The sequence below is a fragment of the Triticum aestivum genome, chromosome 1D, assembly GCF_018294505.1.
Source record: "Triticum aestivum cultivar Chinese Spring chromosome 1D, IWGSC CS RefSeq v2.1, whole genome shotgun sequence".
Classification (NCBI taxonomy): domain Eukaryota; kingdom Viridiplantae; phylum Streptophyta; class Magnoliopsida; order Poales; family Poaceae; genus Triticum; species Triticum aestivum.
Genome location: NC_057796.1, coordinates 471,930,774 through 471,942,792, shown reverse-complemented (window position 1 = coordinate 471,942,792; position 12,019 = coordinate 471,930,774).

Here is a 12,019-nt window from a genome sequence, read left to right as displayed (position 1 = left end):
CCCCCCCCCGCTGAGCTGCCCAAGGTGATTTTCTTCTTTGCCGATCTCGATTGTGGTTTTTCATCTAAGTATGTGGTGATGAATAATGCAAAATTTTATTAGCTTCGATGCCATGCTATACATAGTGGTTTAAATAACTTGTGTTTCTTATACCGGAAAGTAATTCAGAATTTGTTTCTGTTTCAATTAGAGCCCTGATGCAGACAAGGATTGTGTGGTTGTACATGTCACTCGCTATGAGGCGGATGACCTGAATATACGCACTGGGAAAACAGAGTTTTTAGGCTGTTGGATCCTGGAAGCCATTTGCGCTTATACCAATGAAGAGTTGTATTCCAGCCTCACTGTTGTCAGGTGTGTTGTCCAGGGTGTACTGAAGCACAAGAAGTTCAAAGCTACTCCTTAGTTTGTGAGGCATAGTGTTCTTGTCAAGCTTACGCAGGAAGATGACATGACATGCCTCCACAAACAAGTTTATGAGTGGCAAGGCCACAAGGTTGTCTTCATGAAGGTTCACAGGATTGAGCTGCTGCCGGACGTCCTCGATGATGTTCATGGCAAGGCCCGTCTTGTGTCCAGCCCAAATTAGATTGAGGCATGAAATAGTTGCCCGAACTAGTGTTTAATGGTAGTTTGGATTGTGTCTAATTGTCTGAACCTTGCCTGTTATCGAGCCCTCTGGGGCTAGTACTCTGTTTGAATCCGTCTATGGGAACTGCTGCTACTTTTGTGTGCCCGTGAATCATGTGAGAACCATCGTAATTGTTGCCGAAACAGATGCGTCCTCACTAGTTTTTTCATGAATATGGCATGGTAAGACATAAGTTGTCACAGTTTATCATACGAGCAGTGTGTGTTTTGATGAAAGAGAGTACTCATTCGAGAACTGTGCACCGACGTATACATAAGTGCTTGTAAACACTGTTGGTGCTACCCCACTTGTAAGCAGTTGTGCAAAACACGGCACATTGGCTCAGCTCGCTTCAGCACTAGGCTATCGACCAGCTAACAATCAACAATCTGCTGTCTGACATATAAGAAACTATGTATCTTGTTACAGTGGTTCATGCAGTTAACTGAGGCCACAATGTAAATTCCAAACGTTCACACGCTACTCCAGCGTTCATGTGGAACACTCACATTAAACTCGGCTTCATAAAAAACTTGAAAAGCATAAGTTAAGTAATTTTATACATCTCAATGATTCATAGAACATAACAAACATATACTAGTTCACAGCAAAAGACAAAGTTCTAAGAAGGTTTACAAATCAGGAAAAAAACAAGCAAGGCTTCTCTAAGCAAAGGGCCTCCCGGCAGGCTTAAATTTCCTGGAGTTCACTCTGGTTTTTTCTTGTTGCCACTATTCAGGGTTAGGTTCTCCTATTCCAGAATAACCAGTTATAATTGTCTTCTCAGCTGGAATGCTGAACTGAACCATGTAGTGTACTGATCAGCTGAAAGTCTTGTGCATTCCACTAAATTTAAGCGCCGCTATTTGCAGAAATAAGCAGACCACAATGCCTCTTGTCCGTGCACCTGTCCCAAAAACCTCCGTGCAGCCTTGCCAGCTAGTCCTCGATCCATGGATGAACACGAAGAAAGTGCATTCCAGACTAGGATGCAGATGTTTTCGCTCGTCCCTGCACTACAATCAAGAAGCAAAACGTACGAATCAGCTTCTTTTAGATTGCGTTGGTCATTCTACCTAGTAACTACCAATGTAGGAATACCTGCAAGATGGGTGGTTAGACGATGACAGCGAGGTATAGCCATCTCATTTTGCGTAGTTGTACTAAAACTGAGGTGTGTGCTTTTGATTGCGCGGATAGAAGTGATACGGAGACAGACACCCCGAAAGGATATGGAGACAGACATCCCTGTTTGCGCAAATATGAAATACGGTTATTTAAACAGTGACAGATATTTGCAGTGGCATATGATTAACGACAGCATCTATTGTGTTACAATTGGCACTAGATTGACAGTATGAAAGTGTCCTTAAGTAAGTAGCATCACATCACATCAACACTGCCACTAGATTAACATGCATAACAATAGCATTAGTATTACTATCATGAGAGTAGCACATGGTCAATAAATGTGCAATCAAATTTGTGCAGTTCCACTGGGATGAAGCAATGTTAGCGGTGTGAGATTTAAGTGTAACTGCAAAAACACAATTCATGGGAAATAAAGCAAGATAGAAGCACTTCATAAAATGGAGGTGGCATTGCTTCAATTTATCGACGGCACTAGACCATTACTTATAGTGACATCAGGTGGCATTGCTTAATGCTTCATGTGATTTTACATTAACGGTAGCGATATGGGCGTAGGGACAGCAGGGGCATAAAGTGGTGAGGCAGATGTGGTTGCAGAGAGCGGCAAACACTCAGGCAGCATGTCTGCATTTGTCCCATTTTTTATCTCCTCGGCGACATTTTCCTATGTGAGCGTAGGAAATCTAGACCTGCTCATTCTCATTTGCGTTGTCCCCCAACACCCGTCACTTTCTTTCCTTTTTCAACCAAGAGATAGGTCCACTTCCCCCCACCCTTCGCCATCCACCATGCTTTCTTCGCCTTTTCAACCAAGAGACCGGTTGGGTAGCCAGTATCTACTACTTTCCCCCATTTCCTCTTAGAACCAAGTCCTAGAGTCATGCTACCACTTTCCCACTTTCTTCCCTGTTTGAACCAACTCTTAAAGTCGACTGTATGAACTAGCTTTACCTCTAATAATAGTAAAAGTCTATGTGGCTTTGGAACAGCGGACGGAAGTAGAAAAAGATCCACACGAAGCCAAGTGGGGAGCTAGGGCAGTAGAGCAAGGCAGGTTTCAAAGGAATATATACCTGAGGGTCGTCGGCATGTGGCAAAGACGGCGTCGGGAGGCCGCATCTTGGCCACAATACCGCAGGAGGAAGAAGGGGTCGGAGGCCCTCCCGAGCCGGCACTCTCTCGGAGAGAACGGCACGGCCGCTGATAGGGATGCACGGGCAGCCGTTGGTCTCCTCCCTCGCCACCGAGGACAGCGTGAACGATGCACCTACACCCCTGCCCTGGTCGAGGTTGTCCGGCCGGATTTGTGACCAGCCATGAGCTGAGAGAGAGTGTGGCCACCTATGTCTTGCTTAGATCTGGAGAGCATGAGAGAGTGAACGAGAGGAACCCTAGTAAAGCAAGCGCTAAGGCTCCTGCTTATATATATAGTGGAGTGATTTTGTTGTACCAGCTTCAAAAAATGCGCTCCTACATGTACCCACGAGTGGGTGTGACAGAACTAGTGCGTGCGTGCACCGCTTCTCTTCGTGAGAGTACAATATACTATGCCCAAAGAACATTCGCCACAAGAGTAATAGTATAAGTGTGTGACGTGTGAGCTAGAATAAAATGTGCGCGACGTCTTTTTTTTAGAAGTTCTGAGGGTAGAGTGTGAAGAGCACATATGTGTGTGACGTCTAGCTGTAGATAGATGGTGGGTGCGAGAGGACTCAGGAGAGTCGTGACTCGTAAGGGTGCGTGTGCGTGAGAGAGTGTCGGAGTAATGGGCCACGGGTAGCCTAACCCGAGTCCCTGAGCCTTTCAAGACATTGGGCCGGCTGCACCCCACAAACAGCCAGAATGAAGCGCCGCCTTCTGGTAGCCGGCTGGCTCAAGAGGCCGGCTTCCAGAAGACGGCCGAGCTCCAGAAGACGGCACCAAGACAGGCCGACTCCTAGCAGGCGGCCTCCAGAGAGGTCGGCTCCTAGCATGCGGCCCACGGCGCCCTCAAAGTCTGCGTCCCCATTAAGAAGACAAGACAGGATGTGGCTACAGTGTGGCCCATCCCCACATGTCCAGGGCAGGTCGCCGCCACAGTGCCCCGCACGGGCGGAGATCTCCACACGACGCAACACTGTCGCTACTCCGCCCTTGACGTCACTCATGTCAGGCGGAGCCCTGTTCCCACGACGGCGTGTCGGTACGGCCTGCAGGCGGCGGGCCCTACCAGGCAGCAAGAGCCCGGAAGACAGCGGAAGCCTGACCAGTCGGACCCAAGGGAGGCCGGCTTCTAGCAGGCGGTCCATTCCTCCCTCGGGGCCCGTGCACCATTAACCTGATGAGACCGGGTGCGGCTAGAGTGATCTCCTACCAGGCGGCGGGACTGTAGCCACGCTCCCCTGACCAAGCATGCGTCATTAACATTGCGGCAATAGTAATCAGCCGCCAACCAGACCCGCAAGCGGCGGAGACGGCCTGTCGGCTCCATACCAGACCAGTCGGCGGGGCCCACCAGGCGGCGGGCCCAAGCAGCCGGCGAAGAAGCCGGCGACCAGAGTCACTGACGGCCGGGTCCTACACCCAACCAGATTAGCATTGTACCCCTGGGGGGTAGGCCTATATAAACCCCCCAGGGCGCCCATGCAAATGGTTCCGAACCTGTTAGAACTAGACTCATACATATAGGGAGAAGGGAGCGAGCCTTGCCTTCTTCTACCTCTAGCATACAGCTCGAGGAGCACATTTGTACTCACTAGTGCTTTAGTGATCATGCGGAGACCCCGCAGAGCAGGACTAGGGGTGTTATCTCCTAGGAGAGCCCCGAACCTGGGTAAAGTGCGCCGGCGTTCGTGTCTACGCCTACTCCCACTTCCAGGCACTGGCGACGTTCTACTCGCTCCCACCATGATAAGCCATCCTTTGGCATATGTCGCACCCAACCCCCAACATTTGGCGCCCACCGTGGGGCGAGGTGCACCGTCTCCCGGAGACCTGCTCTGGACGGGAACCTTGTTCCTTCCTGGCGAGCGCAGCCAGCCCGGCACGCTAGACGGCGTCTGCGCCGACGTGCTGCACGGCGCAGAGGTCGCCTGCGCGGCGAGCTGCCTCGCCGATCTTGTTGGCGAGATTCGCCTCTCCGACGAGCCCGTATCTGATGTGGCCACAGATGGCCCTGAGAGTCGCCTCGTCAGCCTCCTCGACCAGCTCCACGTCGCCAGCGAGCCTGCTGTGGATTTGGAGTCGGTCGGCTCTACCGATCCGATGCTTGTCGACTACGACACGACATCGCTCGACGCCTTCCCCACCAACATGGTGGTCTACGATGAGCCGCTCCCTCACGCTGATAGTGGCGGAAGCACCGTCAAGGAGGTGCTTGTCATTAGCCATGGCGAGCACTCTGGCGGAGGTGCTCGAGACCCGCTCGAGGTGGCGTTGCAAGACCTGACTACGCCCATTCCAGAAGACGCCGACGCTGAGACGCTGGAGGCGCCGCGTCCAGCTCGTTGATAGCGCCAACAGGCTGGCCAGCATGAGACGCCTTTCAGAGGCCTACCAGCGTGCGATGGACCGTGTCGGCGGCGGCACGCCGGGTCCAGGTGGGCCTAGCCGCATCGGCATGATCCGGCAGCGCGACGCGACCATTGCCAGCATGTTCGGGACAGATTGTCCCGTCTACGCCACGCCCGCGGAGAACATACGAGCAGCCCAGGCGGCAGTTGATGAGCTAGACAAGCTCGAGGGCGACAAGCGTCGCCACATGACGGAGCGCGTCCAGTAGCTCCTTGACGCGGCTGCTGGGCAGCAAGAGGCCGGCTGCCGCACTGAAAAGCCCAACCGGCGAAACGATGATCCGGCTCCTCGCCGGGATCAGGGCGCGACATCCCGGACGCCGAGTCGTGGCGTCCGCGGTAGAAGAGACAAGGAGCCGGCTGCCAGCCGCAGCCAGACTCGAATCACCATCGAGCGCGACCAAGACGGCCGCCCAAGAGCTGTGTAATGACGGGACGACTGTCCGCCTCCTTATGCCCCCCGCAGGGAGAGGCGCGCTTCCCTGCCGCATGTTGACCACCCGACACTCGGCGACCGCCTTGGCCGCCGGGAAGGAGTCGGAGAGAACGACGCCCGCCACTGGATCGACCGCCTCAACCGATCCCTGGTACTAGAAGAAGAAGACGAGCTGGGTCCGCCTTGTGTTGGACCCCGCATCCGAGATGAGCCCTTCCCCAAAGGGTTCACGCTCCCAAGAGATACGCTCAAGTACACTGGTTCCGTGAAGCCGGAAGACTGGCTGGTCGACTACTCCACGGCCGTCGGCATAGCGAACGGCAACAAGCGTGTTGCTGTGAAGTACGTCCCGCTCATGCTCCAGGGCACAACCCGGACATGGCTGAATAGCCTGAAGCCCCGCAACATCAACAGCTGGCTTGATTTCACCGAAGCCTTCATCCACAACTTCACCAGCATGTACAAGCGACCGCCCAAGCCTTGCCAACTCTTCTTGTGCGTCCAAGGCCCCAACGAGTCGACTCGCGACTACCTCACGCGCTGAGCCGAACTGCGCAACTCTTGTGAAGGCATGCACGAGGTACATGCCATCGAGTACTTCACTGCCGGGTGCTGAGAAGGCACCCTCCTGAAGCACAAGTTTCTCTGCGATGAGCCGGCGACCCTCAACGAACTACTGATCATAGCAGACAAGTACGCCACGGCCGACTCCTCCATGAAGGCGGAGATCCAAGTTGATGCATCTGGCAAAGTGGCTCCTCCAGCTCCTCGGACTCCGGCTGGTGATACCAGTCGGCGTCGGCATCAGAGTGACAACAAGCGCAAGGCCACGCAGCCGGCTTCCACAAGCCGGCAGGTGGCGACAGTCGAAGACCAGCAGCCGGAAGGGCAGCCTCTACCCAAGCGTCAAAAGGGCGGCAAGCCCAACTGGCTACCCGCCTTCTCTTACGACCAGACTCTTGATGCACCCTGCAAGTTTCACAGCGGCGCGAAGCCTTCCAACCACACCACTCGGAAATGCCATTGGCTCACCAGAATCGCCAAGGGTGACGGACTCCTGCCCCTCCGCCTACCGGCCCGCCGCCTCCTCCTCCCCAGCAGCCAGCGGTTCGGCCAGTCGGCGCCATACAAGATGAGTATCCTGAGGAGCATGGAGCCTATGTCGTGTTCACCAGCATGGCCGACGACAAGCACAGCAGACGACAACGGCAACAAGAAGTGGATGCAGTAGCGTCAGAGACCCCCGAGTTCATGCATTGGTCTGAGAAGCCTATCAGTTGGAGCAGAGCTGGTCACCCGGAGGTGATGCCCTCTCCTGGTTCCTATGCCTTCGTCTTAGATGCCACCTTTGCAACAGATAGGCGGGCTGCTCGTTTCTCCCAAGTCCTGATAGATGGCAGCAGCAGCATCAACATCCTATACCGTGACACAATGGAGAAGTTGGGAATCAAACAGAGGCAGCTTCAGCCCAGTCAGATTGTATTCCATGGCATAGTTCCTGGCCTTTCCTGCTCACCAATCAGCAAGACACAGATAGAAGTCCTCTTTGGGGACAAAGATCACTTCCGCCGAGGGCCAGTCTGGTTTGAGGTGGTGGACCTTGAGAGCTGTCGGGGATATACCCCGCAGTATGACCCGGCTGGAGATATAACCCGGCTGGGATTGGATGTTTCATTCATGACCCGACAGACTATAAGCCGGTAGGTATAGTTAAGTAGGTTAAGCTCGCGGGAACAGTTGAGCATTGTAACCCGACAGACATAGTCATGTAACCCGGCAGACATAGTCATGTAACCCGGCAGACACAGTCATGTAACCCGGCAGACACAGTCATGTAACCCGGCGCATGTTAAGCCAGATGGTAAGCCAGGTGGTAAGCCAGATCGTAAGCCAGACGGTAAGCCAGATGGTAAGCCAGATGGTAAGCTAGATTGTAAGAAGCCCAAGACGTTAAGAAGCCCATGGTGAGACGTCAAAATAAGGTTAAATCTTAAGTCCGACTTGGACTCTACATGTAACCCGCCCCTTCAGCTTATATAAGGAGGGGCGGGGCACCCCAAGGGGGGGAGAAAACAATCTCTAGGGCTAGACACAAAGACCCGGCCAAGTCGGCGACTCCCTCATGATCATAATGAGACCTAGCCACAAACAACATGTAGGGTTATTACCGGATGATGTTTCCCGGGGCCCGAAGCTGTCTAAATCCTTGTCTTGTGTTGCGTCTCTCGATTCCGCTCAACCCCTCTCAAGCTACTAGAAAGATGCGTTGGCCTCACGACTAAGTCCTCATACTAGGACATCTGCCGTGACAATTCCACGACAAGAGCCCCTACCATGCGCTACTTGGTCGGCCTGCCCTGGCCAAGTTCATGGCAGTCCCCCACTATGCTTACCTCAAGATGAAGATGCCGAGTACAAAGGGAATCCTGACCATAACCGGAGATTACAAGAAGTTGTCAGCCTGTGCAGCAGACAACAGCCGGCTAGCCGAGTCCCTCGTAATCGCATCAGAGAAGCGGCTCCTTGACCAGGTTGTGGCAATGGCAGGCAAGCAGCAGGAAATGTCACCCAACCCCAAGGAGTCAGAAGCTGAGGGCTCGTTCAAGCCGGCAAAGAAACAAGGAAAATACCCTTGGACCCGAAGCACCCGGAGAGGCACGCTGTCATTGGTGCGAACCTTGACAGCAAGTAAGAAAGCGAGCTCGTCGATTTCCTCCGTGAGAATCGGGACATCTTTGCGTGGTCTCCCAAGGACATGCCGGGTGTTCCGACGGATTTCGCCGAGCACAAGCTACATGTCCGACCTAATGGCAAGCCGGTCAGGCAACCCTTGCGCCGCCTGTCAGAAGAGAAGAGAAGAGTCGTTGGAGAAGAGATAGCTCGGCTTCTAGCAGCCGGCTTCATCATGGGAGTGTTCTTCCCTAAATGGCTATCTGTAACGCCCACGATGCGGCTATATCTCCCACGTGTCGTGGCACGACTTAGAGGCATAACCGCATTGTAGGTATTGTCGCAAGAAGGGTCATCTTCACACAATCCCATTTAATGAACAAGAATGGGATAACGAGAGTTGGCTTACAATCGCCACTTCACACAATACATAAATTAATTCATACATCATCCAAAATCCACACATAGACCGACTACGGTCAAATCCAAATGAAAATAAGATAAACCCAAATGCTAGATCCCCGATCGTCCCAACTGGGCTCCTCTACTAATCATCCGGAAAAGAAACATAGTAACGACCACGTTCCTCGTCGAACTCCCACTTGAGCTCAGTTGCGTCATCTGCACTGGCATCGTCGGCACCTGCAACTGTTTTGGTAGAATCTGTGAGTCACGAGGACTCAACAATCTCACACCTGCGAGATCAAGACTATTTAAGCTTGTAGGAAAGGATGGTGTAATGAGGTGGAGCTGCAGCAGGCACTAAGCATATATGGTGGCTAACATACGCAAATGAGAGCGAGAAGAGAAGCAACGCAACGGTCGCGAAGCTAGAAATGATCAAGAAGTGATCTTGAAACTACTTACGTTCATGCATAACTCAAACCGTGTTCTCTTCCCGGACTCCGCCGAAAAGAGTCCATCACGGCTACACACACGGTTGATGTATTTTAAGTAAGTCAAGTGTCAAGTTCTCTACAACTGGACATTAACAAATTCCCATCTGCCTCATAACCGCGGGCACGGCTTTCGAAAGATAATACCCTGCAGGGGTGTCCCAACTTAGCCCATGATAAGCTCTCACGGTCAACGAAGGATAAACCTTCTCCCGGGAAGACCCGATCAGTCTCGGAATCCCGGGTTACAAGACATTTCGATAATGGTAAAACAAGACCAGCAAAGCCGCCCGATGTGCCGACAAATCCCGATAGGAGCTGCACATATCTCGTTCTCAGGGCACACCGGATAAGTCAAGCTACGAGTAAAACCAGGCCTCGAGTTTCCCCGAGGTGGCCCCGCAGGCTGCTCGGTTCGGACCAACACTCGAAGGAGCACTGGCCCGGGGGGGTTAAATAAAGATGACCCTCGGGCTCGCGAAAACCCAAGGGAAAAGGCTTAGGTGGCAAATGGTAAAACCAAGGTTGGGCCTTGCTGGAGGATTTTTATTCAAGGCGAACTGTCATGGGGGTCCCATAAATCACCCAACCGCGTAAGGAACGCAAACTCAAGGAACATAATACCGGTATGACGGAAACAAGGACGGCAAGAGTGGAACAAAACACCAGGCATAAGGCCGAGCCTTCCACCCTTTACCAAATATATAGATGCATTAATTAAATAATAGATATTGTGATATTCCAAAATATCCATGTTCCAACGTGGAACCAACTTCAACTTCACCTGCAACTAACAACGCAGAAGGGCTGAGCAAAAGCGGTAACTTAGCCAAACAACAGTTTGCTAGGAAAAGATGGTTAGAGGCTTGACATGGCAATATGGGAGGCATGATATAGCAAGTGGTAGGTAGCGCAGCATAGCAATAGAACGAACAACTAGCAAAGCAAAGATAGAAGTGATTTTGAGGGTATGGTCATCTTGCCTGCAAGGTTCTCAGAGTTGTCGAAAGCTTGATCCTCGTAAGCGTACTCAACAGGTTCCTCGTTCACGAACTCGTCTCCCGGCTCTACCCACAGCAAGAACACAAGCAATGGAACCACAATCAATCACGGGAAATGCACAAGCAACATGATGCCATACATGCATGATATGCAAGATATGATATGCGATGCGTATGCGTGCTCCGGAAGAAAAAGCGTGAACAAAGCAGTAACTTGGCAAACCAAGTATGCCGCTGGAAATCGATATAAAGATCACCGGAAACGGATGCACGGTTTGCAAATGGCAACCAAACAAGAATGACACGAATCTGCGATTAACAGCATGATAGCACTTAGAATACATCAAGTAACTAAGCTACAGCACCCCAACATAGCAACAAAGCATATGGAAGTGATCTACAGGAGATGCTTGACAAAAGATGAACACTGAGCTACGGCTAGATCACAACATAACAGGTTCAAACAAGCATGGCAAAAATGCAAAAGATATCAGCTTCTCAGACTTGCTGAAATTACTGGACATGGCTGAAACAGCATCAGGTAGCACTGTTCAGAGCAAGTAATCAACATGCTACAGGAAATTAACATAGCAAAACAAGGCATGGCATGAATTTAATAAAAGCATAGAACAAAAGTCCCTTGCTAGCCATGAGCCAAAAAGGATCAGAAGATATGATGGCACCCATGTAAACATAGCAAGTTTCGTTAACAGGTTTCAGACTTAGCAGAAAACAGAGCATGGCATTAACAGCATTATGAAGGCATCTTGGTGAGCTTGATTCACTCATCACAAAGAAATGCATGACAAAACAAGCATACCTACAGCATGATGGAATATTTATGAAGCTAACCATGGCAAGAGCAAATACATTGCATGAAAAGATCAAGTACAACAACCATGGCAAAATTGAATATCATGTTAACATTCTGCCAGAAATATTTTATAGAAAAAGTAGAGTAAGATTGAGTTATGCTAGGGCACTCCATAATTGCAAATAGGGGCATGGATGTATAGAGCACAACTATATCTACAAAACATCCTTACTGAACATACTCAAAAGAAGCATGGATCCCTCTGTAGACACATGGATACATGCCAACAAAATAACAGCACTAACAGACTTGGCAAAAATCCCTAGTCCCTGAAAACAGAAATATCACGAAGCCTAGTTTGCATGCTTTTTCTAGTCACCACATAGATCACAAAAATACATGGCATACACCTCTGTAAATATGGCATGGCATAGATCAAAATACCTGTAGAGCTCATGCCCATAAGATGCACACATCAAATGCAACAAAAATAACAAAACACCAAGTTCTGATAAGTAACGGCAGTAAACATCATATAGCACTCTTGCACCAGAGATTTGGGCATCAAGATAGACCCAAACGAGCATGGCACAATGGAACAAAATGAAGAGTATCTCGATACGAACATTGCGATATATCATGCACGCAAAACGGAGCAGTATGAGATGAGATATGATGCAATGAACATGAGCACATAATGTGAAATATTCAGGACTTTGGATTTCGGGAGATGGCACGGAAGTCGAGGCAGCAGCGCGAGCTCGCCGGAGATCGAGGACGGGGACGCCGGAGGGGACGAGGCCGGAGCGGCGGCGAGGAAAGAAGGTGGCAGGGGCACGGGCGCCGGAGTTGCCGGAGTTGGCGCGGG